The sequence below is a fragment of the Nomascus leucogenys genome, chromosome X (genome assembly GCF_006542625.1).
Source record: "Nomascus leucogenys isolate Asia chromosome X, Asia_NLE_v1, whole genome shotgun sequence".
Classification (NCBI taxonomy): domain Eukaryota; kingdom Metazoa; phylum Chordata; class Mammalia; order Primates; family Hylobatidae; genus Nomascus; species Nomascus leucogenys.
In genome coordinates, this window is record NC_044406.1 from 90,342,046 (window position 1) to 90,354,250 (window position 12,205).

General features: G+C 42.6%; 1 long non-coding RNA gene across 1 annotated transcript in view; it reads left to right on the forward strand.

Annotated features, from left to right (window-relative positions):
• Nucleotides 1-2,300: 2,300 nt before the first annotated feature.
• LOC100580460 overlaps nucleotides 2,301-12,205 on the forward strand; it is a 49,597-nt gene continuing 39,692 nt past the window's right edge. The window contains exons 1-2 of the long non-coding RNA XR_004028721.1: nucleotides 2,301-2,620; nucleotides 5,690-5,830. This is a non-coding gene — a long non-coding RNA (uncharacterized LOC100580460). The remainder of the gene's footprint in view (nucleotides 2,621-5,689; nucleotides 5,831-12,205) is intronic.

Genomic DNA, 12,205 nt, shown 5'->3' on the forward strand with positions numbered 1-12,205 from the left:
CAAAACCATCCTTACAGAAACACTTAGAATAATGATGATGTGGGTACCATGGCCCAGTCAAGTTGATGCATAAAATTAACCATCATACTTACACTAAAAAATTATTCATTTTTATCTGGAATTTAGATTTAACTGGATGTCCTCTATTTTATCTGGCTACCCTAAACATGGGGACTCTGTGTTGAACCAAGGTCCTCCAGGAAGCAGCCCCAGCTGAGCTGCAGGTGGCATCAGCACCAATTGTCCTTCATGTGAGCAAACTCTCTTGGATGTCCCAGTGGAGTGTAGCCCCACAGCCCCGTGAAACATACACCACATGCAGCAGAAAACACATTGCTGAGCTCAGTCAACACTCAAATTTCTGAGAGATAATAAATGGTTTCTTTTGGGGTATTCGTTAGGTAGAAATTGTTATCTAAAACATGGTTTGGGTGAACTTTTCCCCTTTTTCTGTACTTTGTTATCATTGGATATCAAAGGGATTCTCTTATCCTTGAAGGCTTGGTGGGACATTGTTATATTAATAATTTTGAGTATAGTCTCTGTTTGTGTGTGTGTATAAATTTCTGAATATTTAGTCAATTCCTTCTTGAAGGAATTTTCAATGGAAGCTATCACAATATATGATTGTCAACCTACTCTTTGAATTTAGAACCTAATTCCATGAGATGAGCCTCTATTGCAATCACATGAATTAAGGTACTGACAAAGTGTTGTCACAAACGACTCCATGGGGAAAGCCTCAGAGATTGGCTTTGGCTTAGTGAGTATCCATTCTGAACAAGGGTTATTTACGTACTTTGAGAAGTGTTTCTGAAGGAAGAGATCTTGAAACTCTTTCTCCTGCTACAGGGAATAGCCTTGCAAGGAAGCTACTTTCCATGGGAACACATAGGACTCCCGCACCAGACAGCAGCTTGATATGCATTGCAGTCCTTGGCCTTTATGATTTTCCTGTCATGGCACTACTTGGTGGATAAATCTTTTTTAATTCTGTGGATCCTTCATAGGAAGCCCACATGCCAGCAAATCTAAGTCATCTTCTCCAGTATCTTCTTTATGAGGAATAAAGTCCATGTATTTTTCTTCTTTCATCTATTTATTACTTGATTTCAAGCTTAGACTTGAAGCATGGAGGTAAATTGCTTAAAAAATCCAAGCAATTTGGAGAAAGACAATAGAAATAGTTGAGCCAGTGAGGCACAGAAAGAGGAGTAGCACTGTGGGCCTATTGTAAGATCCACCTCTGGGCCGGGCTCGGTGGCTCATGCCTGTAATCCCAGCACTTTAGGGGGCCGAGGCAGGCGGATCACCTGAGGTCAGGAGTTCAAGACCAGCCTGACCAACATGGAGAAACCCTGTCTCTACTAAAAATACAAAATTAGCCGGGTGTGGTGGCGCATGTGTGTAATCCCAGCTACTCGGGAGGCTGAGGCAGGAGAATTGCTTGAACCCGGGAAGCAGAGGTTGCAGTGAGCCAAGGTTGTGCCATTGCACTCCAGCCTGGGCAACAAGAGTGAAACAGTGAAACTCCATTTCAAAAAAAAAAAAAAAAAAAAAAAAGATCCACCTCTGAGGGCAGGGAAGAACAAGTGCTCCTGAAGAGCAGCTTACTACCAAGAATTTTGAAGGGAGGCAGCCTGGGCAATGCAACCCCTTTTTCTTCTTCCCAACTCACCAATTAGATAAGTTCCTCCTGTGACAGAAAAGGATTGAGTGTATAGACAGTCTAGAAATATTGTGGTAATGAATATCCCTCCACATGCAGGAATGAAGGATAAGAATTTTCTCAATACAAACCATTGTATGGTTGAATTGATTAGGTCTGTCTACTAAATGACTATATTATTCTAGGCTTGCATCACTGAAATAACTCTGAGATATCATAAATGACTTATTTTGTTGTTCCTAGATCTTTTAGTCACATGATTATAGACAGTCTTAGTTTTCTGCCACGGATGGATAACTGATTAGTATGGTGTGTGAACTGTACATGCTCCTCCTCAGTGAGCTAGCTCATCTCCAAGAGCTCCAGGTCTCTGTGCACTGGTGATATGCCTCTACTGTCACTTTTAAACAAAACTACTGACAACCGGAATATTGTCCCATCAAACCTGGCAGAATTCTATCAATTGGCTCCGTCCCAGCCTAGTTCCTCTAATTATTATAGCTACCCAGGAAGCTGCCTGAAGAGTGAAGGCATTTTCTCTTAGTGAAAGGCAAGGAGTCAAAAGGCCACTCTACGGCATTTCCGCTGTGCTGGACCAGCCTGCGTATCACGGTTGCCATAGAAACCTGACGTCATAACGGCGACCGTGAAGACTTTTAAAATAGAGACCAACATGGCCGGGCAGGAAGAGCAGGGTCCCGCCTTCAGGTGTTTGCGACTCAGCTGAGGGTGTGGGTGCCCTGCGGTGGGGGCTGAATCTTCCTGGAGTGTGGAGAGACGAAAGGCGCCCGGATCCAAGTTCCCTCGTTCCCGCTTTTGCACAAGTTGCCCTGGCGGTCTCATGAGAGAGAGAGAGAGCTGGGACGCTCCTCGCCCCAGTGAGTGTGATGTCTTGCTCCGGGTGTCCTGGGGCAACTTTCTATAAAGGCGGGACGTGGGAGGAGCAGACAGGTAAGGACTCTCTGAGCCTCTTTACACCCTTCTGTAAAATGAGGATAAGAATGCTCACCCACAGGATTGCTGCAACCTGCAGTGATAACACAGGTGCGAGATGATAGATAGCCCTGTGGTTGTTATGGGACGATGGGTGCTTTATGGATTCAGGCTATTTCTTTTCTTTTATTTTTTGAAAACAACACAAATTTATTATTTTACAGTTTTGGAGTTCAAAAGTCCAAAGTAGGTCTCACTGGGCTAAAATCAAGGTGTCAGCAGGGCTGTGTTCCTTCTGGAAGTTCTAGTGTAGAATGAATTTTCGTTTTTTTCCAGCTTCTAGAAGCTGCTGGCATTCCTTGGCTCATGCCCTCACATTACTCTGACCTCCATATTGTGGTCACATCTACTTCTCCGATTTTATTGCCTCCCTATTTCCCTCATAAAGACCCTTGTAATTATATGAAGCCCACCCATATGATCCAGAATAACCTCACCATTTTAAGATCATTAACTTAATCACATCTGTAAAGTCCATTTTACCATATAATGTAACATAGTCACTTGTTCCAGAGATTAGGACATGGATTTCTTTGGGGTAGAGGAGTGTTATTCAGCCTACAGCACAGTTGTATATTAGATACTGTGCTGGATAGCCTCAATTTGTCTCTTCAAAGCTTCCACCCCTCACCACCCTACTCTGTGCTTCACAGGTCTGAACCTTATAGATTACATCAACTCAGATCCCTTCTCCTTAAGCTTCCAGTTGGGTTTGGCCAATGGGAGATACTAGCAAGTGAGTGAGGGAAAGATGGGGTATGTGTCCCCACTGCCAGATTCCCTGGTGTTGGGCTACAGGTTGGTAGTAGTTGTGTTCCTCTACGAAGGGCTCAGGCAGTTTCCTCATTCTTTTTTAAAGTTGTTGTTAGGTGATAGATGGAAAGGAGAAGAAAAGGCCCTAGTGAGAAACTCATTGTACCTTCTGTTGTTATGATCACTACCCGATTGTATCAGTGTCATGGTCACTAATTCAGTGCCCAGCATGGATGTTTGCAGGCACAGAGTCACTTCAATAAAGCATAGTGATTGCTGGAGTCTGTCTCTCCCCAGGAAGGACTTCATGGGGGCAACTAAACTTATATCAGGTGTCTGAAGGAGGTGGGTTCTGATGATCTAGGTCATGATGGCTGCTGAAGCTTCTACTTCAGACTTGAAGGACAGCAGTCCTCAGGAGATCTCTAGCACTTCCATCTTTGGTGGGATATGATGCCTGGCTCAAGTGAGTTCATAGATCTGAACAGAAGTGTGTTATAGAATAGTAGCTGTGTAGTTCACAAAGTAGTCTAAAAGTAGAGCAGCCACTTTGATCTCATCATTGGAAAAGAGGCTCAACAGGTGGACTTCATTGCGTGCATCAGCAGCTACATGCTTTGTAGTATCCCTTGAGGCCCATTTGGAGATACCTTTCTTAAAGCAATGAATTGTTCAGTTGGGGAAGAAACTTGATATTTAACATGCATTTGTAATAAATTTACACACAGTTTTCTGACTGTATAAATAATAATTCATTATTCCCATGTATCTCGGATGGAAGTTGAAATATGCAGGTGGTTAGAAGGTCTTCATAGCAATTGAGATTGTAATACGCATGCTTTCATGGTTACCGTGTTTTCATCCATTCTGCAATGTAATTTTTTAAGAGGCCAGGAATTTATTAAGTGTTAATTAAATGTCAGGTACAAGAATTTAGTATTTTTGAAAATAACAATTACTTGCTAGTTTGCCCAATTATAATGATACCTAGTCACATCTCCTAAAATAACCAGATAAGCCTAAGTATTATTATTATTATTATTATTTCCTAGGAAATAACATTTTCAGTTTTATAGTACCTGGGCTCCCTACCCCTCCTACCGCCCTGTCTCCAGGCAAACACATTTCTGTCACTATAGATTTGGTTTTATGTCCTAGAAATGTATTTAGGTGGAATCATAGAGAGGTTTTTTTAAGAGGAATCTGGCTTTTTTCATTCACCCTATTTAATTTTAGATTTATCTATTTCGTTGCATATATCAATAGTTTATTCTTTGTTATTGCTTAATAGCATTCCAGTATATGGCTATACCACTATTTGTTTTATCCATTCACCTGTTGATGGATATTTGGGTTGTTTCTAATTTGGGACACTTATAAATAAAGCTGATATGAACATATGTGAATAAGTCTTTTCATAGACATACGCGTTCTTTCTTTGGGGTAAATATTTAGGAATGCAATTGCTGGATATATGGTAGATATAAGATTAACATTGTAAGAAACTGCCAAGCTGTTTCCAAAGTGGTTGTACCACTGCTGTCAACAGCAGCGTATGAGAGTTTTATCCTCCCCAACCTTGCCAGTGCTTGATATGGTCAGTCTCTTTAATTTTGGCCATTCTTACAAGAATATAGTAGTATCTCATTGCAGTTTTCATTTACATTTCCCTAACGATTAATGTTGTTGAGTATCTTTTCATGTGTTTACTTGACATTTGTATATATATATATCTTTAGTGGAATGTCTGTTCAAATATTTTGCCCATTTATTTACTTAAGTGTCTGTTTTCCTCTGACTTTTGTGATATCTTCTATATTCTGGATACAAGTCCTTCATCAGATATATGATTTTAAACACTTTCTCCTAGTCAGGGACTTGTATTTTCATTTTCTTATCCATATATTTGGAAAAGCAAAAGTTTTTTACTTTGAGGAAGTCCAATTTATTGATTTGTTCACTTACGGATTGTGGTTTTCATGTCATATATTAATGTAATAGCATGACTACAGAGAGAATACTTGGAATTGTAATAGCAAGCAGGGATAAGCCCACATTTCCACTAGGTGACAACTTCACTGTCATTCTATGGGGGAGAGAGGGTTGTGGGATGGAGCTGAGGAAGACGAAAATCATCATTGCACAGCTTCCAAGTAACTGAATGAGGATAGGACAGACATCATCACCCCATCCCCTGTTTTTCATGTGCTCTTTCATCCTCTTACCTTCCTACTCATTCCTTGTGCTTTCTTGTCCTCTTACTCTCCCATCTAGTGTAACATCAGACAAGGGTGTTAACTCCGCAGCACAGAACCAGTGGTTTGTGGAGAAGAACAAGGTGTGGTGTTGAATCTGCTAGACAGGCTACTGAAGCAAAAGTCAAGAGATCCAGGTCCCATCATGGGGACACTTTAGGTAAGTCACTACCCTTCCTTCAGATTAGTCTGTACAACAGGATAGTAATACCCAATACTCCTGACCACCAGGAATACTCTGGAGTTTAAGTATGATCTCATGTGGGAAAGCAATCTTCCCTCCTCCTTAGAAAAGTAGTGTACATTTGAGTAATTACATTAATAGGGATATTGCAGATGTCCCAGAACTCTGCATGGTAGGCATTAAATTAATGGTGCTCAAGTGTGAACTATTTTTTTTTTTTGAGATGGAGTCTCGCTCTGTCACCCAGGCTGGAGTGCAGAGACGTGATCTTGGCTCACTGCAACCTCTGCCTCCTGGTTCAAGCGATTCTCCTGCCTCAGTATCCTGAGTAGCTGGGATTACAGGTGCCTACCACCACACCCAGCTAATTTTTGAATTTTTGGTAGAGACAGGGTTTCACCATGTTGGCCAGGCTGGTCTTGAACTCCTGACCTCAAGTGATCTGCCCACCTTGGCCTCCCAAAGTGCTGGGATTACAGACGTGAGCCACTGTGCCTGGCCAAATGTGAAATGTTGAGGTCAGGATTTTTCCAAGTGTGGTCTATGGATCACTTCATCAAATTCATCAGGAGGTGCTTGTTAAAATAGCAGATACTTGGACCTACCCTAGATCTGCTGAATCAAAACCAGGGAGGTGGGATGGGAGGTGTCTCCATTTAAAGTAATATCTTCAGTTGGTCTGGTACTCATCTTAGTGCATTCTGAGCTACTATAACAAAATATTATAACTCCGTAGCTGATAAACAACAGAAATTTATTTCTCACAGTTCTGGAGGCTGAGAAATCCAAAATTAAGGCATTGGCAGCTTCAGTGTTTTGGTGAGGGCCCATTTCCTTCATAGATGGATGACTTCTCACTATAACCTCCCTTGGTGGAAGGGGCTAGCTAGCTCTCTGGAGTCTCTTTGATAAGAGCATTAATCTCAGTTATGAGGATAGAGCCCTAATGACTAAAAACCTCTCATAGCCTCACCTTCTAATACCATCACCTTGGTATTAGGTTTTAACATGAATTTGAGGCAGGGGGGGTCACAGATATTCAAACTATAACATCATCCATGTTTGAAAAGCGCTGCTATGGATGTACAAGATCTTCTTACAGTTTTAAATCATTTAATATCTAATTTCATTGATAGTTGCTCCTGCTACTCAGCTTAAATATCTGTCTTCTTTGGTCTGTTAAATAGGCAACAATTCCTTCAATTAAGTAATATTATTTCAGTGATTATATGTGAGGTACTAAAGCAGGCACTGAGGAAACAGCACAGAGAATAAGATAGGCAGGGTCCCTGGAGCTGTCATTCTAGTTTGGGAAAAGTGGCAGTAAGCAGGTAAACAAGTCAATAAGCCATGTGATTTCATATGAGGATATGTGTTTTGAAGAAAATAAACAGGTGGAGTAGAAAATGACTGAGACAGGGATTATTATAGATGGGGTTGTCAGTGAGGCTCCTTCTCAGAAAGTGACACTTGAGCTGAATCCTGAATGATAAGAAGCAGCCAGGCATGGAGAGGCCATTTTGTCAGTGTCCCTGTGCCGTGTGTGGGCACCATTGATCCAGGAGCAGAGGACAAGCTGGAGTGGCTGGAGCCTGGCACATAAGTGCAGACAGGTGGGAGATGAGATTGAAAGGGTAGACAGGAGCCACATGGTTTCAGTCCTGTAAGCAGTTTGAGGGTTTTGTTTGTTTGTTTGTTTTGAGATGGAGTCTCGCTCTGTCGCCCAGGCTAGACAGAGAGCAGTGGCGCGATCTCGGCTCACTGCAAGCTTCGCCTCCCGGGTTCACGCCATTCTCCTGCCTCAGCCTTCCGAGTAGCTGGGACTACAGGCGCCCGCCACCAAGCCCAGCTAATGTTTTGTATTTTTAGTAGAGACGGGGTTTCGCTGTGTTAGCCAGGATAGTCTCGATCTCCTGACCTTGTGATCCGCCTGCCTCGGCCTCCCAAAGTGCTGGGACTATAGGCGTGAGCCACCGCGTCTGGCAGGAGTTTGAGTTTTATTCTGAGTGTGGAGGGTTAGAGTATGGGAGTGATGTGATCTGATTCTTGTTGTGGAAGCTGACTCTGGCTGCTCTGTGGAGAATGGGCTGGAGAGGGACAAGATAGGGAGTGGGGATAACCATTAGGAAAATATTGCAGAAGTCCAGGAGAGGGATGTGTGTGGATGAGGCCAGGGCTGCAGCTATGTACAAAGGGAGGGATGGACCTGGACAGGGCATGTTTGCAGGTCGGGCAGGTAGGACCTGCAGTGGCTGTGTGCCTGGGGTGTGTGAAGATAAGGGAGAGCTAAGGAGAACCCCTGGGCTTTTTGTTTGGCCATGCAGAGAAATGGTGGTGTTGTTTTCTGAGATCAGACCTTCCAAGTGCTTTGAGATGTTCTCAAGTTATTTAGTTTTACTATAACTATTATTAGTTACAATAAGTGATTTAAAAAATATGTTGGTTGATGAATATGATTCAGCTGTAAGACTATTAAGTTTTTTTCCCCAGCATCTCTGTAGTAGAATTTTTTAAATGATGTGATTACTCACCATTTATCTTTTTAAAAACTCAAAACACAAGTTAATGAATATATTTTTAATGTGTTGTCTTCTACATTATGTACTGTATAATGCCAGTTTTATGGATGTAACAAATGAGTGACTATAAGGTGAATAAAAGTATTTAAAGTCACTCAGTCTTTACATGGCAGAACTAGGGCTTGTCTCTATTCTGTCTCCAGAGCCCACACTCCTGACCAATACACCTAGGAAGAAGAAAAAGCATTTCTGAGGTATGGTGATTACCCAAGGTCACCATCTAGAGTTAATGGTTTAGATCTGTCACTGTGCCCCAAGTATGTGTTCTGTCTTGCTCCCAGCTCCCTGTTCATTAGACTTGGCATTAGCCTTGTTGCTACGTGTAGTGAATCACTTTTCAAGGGCTTAGGTTGGATGTTTTCCTGAGGTTAACCTGCAGGTAACATAAGAGTACACTAAGTACCTTCAAATGAAAAGAAATGGTGTGTTGATATTCTTATCCAGCCCCAAACTATACTGAAAGAATAGAGGAAAATTTCCTAAATCATACAAAATGTGTTTTTTTTCTGTCTGCCTCCTTCAGCATCTTACCATGAATTTTACATTTATTGTTGTCTATAGTTGTAGATCATTCATTCTCATTAATGTGTAGTATTATGTTGTGTGGATATTTTGCAATAAATCTATCTATTATAGGGATAAGGCTATTTTTCAGTGTTTGACTTATTATGAATAATAGTGCTATGAATGTCTTCTACATATCTTTTTTTTAACTGTTATTTTAGGTTCAGGGGCACATGTGCAGGTTTGTTATATAAGTAAACTCGTGTCACAGGGGATTCTTGTACAGATTATTTCGTGACCCATGTAATAAGCCTAGTACCCATTAGTTATCTTTTCTGATCATCTCCCTTCTCCCACCCTCCACCCTCAGGTAGGCCTCAATGTCTGTTGTACCCCTCTTTGTGCCCATGTGTTCTCACCATTTAGCTCCTACTTATAAGTGAGAATATGTGGTATTTGGTTTTCTGTTCCTGCATAGTTTGCTAAGGATAATGGCCTCCAGCTCCATCCATGTTGCTTCAAAGGACATTATTTCGTTCTTTTTTCTGGCTGCATAGTATTCTATGGTATATATGTACCACATTTTCCTTATCCAGTCTGCCATTGATGGGCATTTCTGTTGATTCCATGTCTTGGCTATTGTTAATACTGCTGCAAGTAGCATATATCTTTATGACAGAACAATTTATATTCCTTTGGGTGTATACCCAGTAATGGAATTGCTGGGTTGAATGGTAGTTCTGTTTTCTGCTCTTTGAGGAATCATCACACTGCTTTCCACAATGGTTGAACGAATTTACCCTCCCACCAACAGTGTATAAGCATTCTCGTTTCTCTGCAACCTTGCCAGCGTCTGTTATTTTGTGATTTTTAATAATAGCCATCTGACTGTTGGAGATGGTATCTCATTGTGGTTTCGATTTGCATTTCTCTAATGATCAGTAATATTGAGCTTTTATTCATATGTTTGTTGGCCACATGTATGTCTTCTTTTGAAAACTGTTCATGTCCTTTGCCCACTGTTTAATGGAGTTGTTTTTTTCTTGTAAATTTAAGTTCTTTATAGATGCTGAATATTAGACTTATGTCAGATGCATAGTTGGCAGATATTTTCTCCCATTCTGTAGGTTATCTGTTTACTCTGTTGAAAGTCTCTTTTGCTGTGCAGAAGCTCTTTAGTTTAATTAGATTCTATCTGTCAACTTTTGCTTTTATTGCAGTCGTTTTGATGTCTTCGTCATGAAATGTTTGCCCGTTCCTATGTCCAGAAAGGTATTGCCTAGGTTGTCTTCCAGGATTTCTATAGTGTTGGGTTTTACATTTAAGTCTTTAATCCATCTTGAGTTGATTTTTGTATATAGCGTAAGGAAGGGATCCAGTTTCAGTCTTCTGCATAAGGGTATCCCAGCACCACTTATTGAATAGGGAGTCCCTTTGCTTGTTTTTGTCAACTTTCTCAAAAGATCATATGGTTGTAGGTGTGCAACCTTATTTCTGAGCTCTCTATTCTGTTCCATTAGTCTGTGTGTCTGTTTTTGTACCACTAATGTGCTGTTTTGGTTACTGTAGCCCTGTAGTATAGTTTGAAGTTGGGGAGTGTGATGCCTCCTGCTTTATTCTTTTTGCTTAGGATTTCCTTGGCTATTTGGGCTCTTTGGGGTTCCATATGGATTTTAAAGTAGTTTTTTCTAGTTCTGTGAAGAATGTCATTGGTAGTTTGATAGGAATAGCATTGAACTTGTCAATTGCTTTGGGCAGTGTGACCATTTTCATGATATTAATTTTTCCTGTCCATGAGCATGGAATGTTTTTCCATTTGTTTGTCATCTCTGGTTTCTTTGAGCAATGTTTCGTAATTCCCATTGTAGAGATTTTTTTTTTTTTACCTCCCTGGTTAGCCATATTCCTAGGTATTTTATTCTTTTTGTGGCAATTGTGAGTGGGATTGTGTCGTCATTTGGCTCTAGGCTTGGTTTTTGTTGGTGTATAGGAATGCTAGCGATTTTTTTTTTTTTTTGAGACAGAGTCTTGCTCTGTCACCCAGTCTGGAGTGCAGTGGCATGATCTCGGCTCACTGCAACCTCCACCTCCCGGGTTCAAGTGATTCTCCTGCCTCAGCCTCCTGAGTAGCTGGGATCACAGGCACATGCTACCACACCTGGCTAATTTTTGTATTTTTAGTAGAGACGGGGTTTTACCATGTTGGCTAGGCTGGTCTTGAACTCCTGACCTCAAGTCATCTGCCTGTCTCAGCCTCCCAAAGTGCTGGGATTACAGGCATGAGCCACTGCGCCCAGCCTTCAATTTTTATATGTTGATTTTGGATATTGAGGCTTGGCCGACATTGTTTATCAGCTTAAGGAGCTTTGGGGCTAAGACTATGGGGTTTTCTAGATATAGGATCATGTCATCTGCAAACACTTTGTAGCATGATGGCAGTGGAATCCGTCCTTGTTCACACATGCCAGTAGCAGCTGCAGCTGCAGTGTGGTAGGGTGCACACTGCTTGGCTGCAACAGGGTGCTAATAGATGCCAGAGTGTCAGCCTTCATGCATGCATTTGCAGCAGCAGCTGGCATTGACAGCACAGCTCAGGGGGATGGGGCCCCAGCCTGTGACTGTGCACACCTTCATGCTGGTGGTGGTGTTTGCAATCTCTGTACAAGTTCCCGTGGGTGGCAGTGGCCACTCAGGGCAGGTGTGGATCTGCTTTTCTCCATGCCTAGTTTCATGCTAACAGCAATTTTGGTGCTGGCAGGGAGGAGGCTGGCGGGCTCCGTGCCTGCCAATGCTCCGACAGCAACGGCGATGTGGCAGGGGGAGGGAGGCAGGGGGAAGGGTACGGTGTACTCAGCCAGCAGCAGTTGCATTGCAGACTGCACATGCACACATGTGCTGGTGAGGGAGGGAAGGCTGCATCTGCTAATGCACACACACAACAGCAAAGCAATGTAGAGGGTGGCTGTGGGCGAGTGTGCAGGCAAAGCTGCACTGGGGAGGCTGCAGTTGGGGGAGGGTGCAGGTGGGCTGGAGCGAGTCCACTGGGGCTGCTCTTCTCTGCTGGAGCACTCTGCCAGTCAGGAGCAGTCTGCTAGCACAGGGGCTATGACATGGGCCCACAGGAGATACCCAGGGGCTGCACTGCAAGCAGGCATGACCAGGCTGGGGCCCCAGGAGAAGCCAACAGACTGAGGGGTGTTCAGGTCAGACCAGCTGTGTCTTATGGGCACGACTGCCCTGCAGCGTTCAGGTCCGACAATTCCCCTCA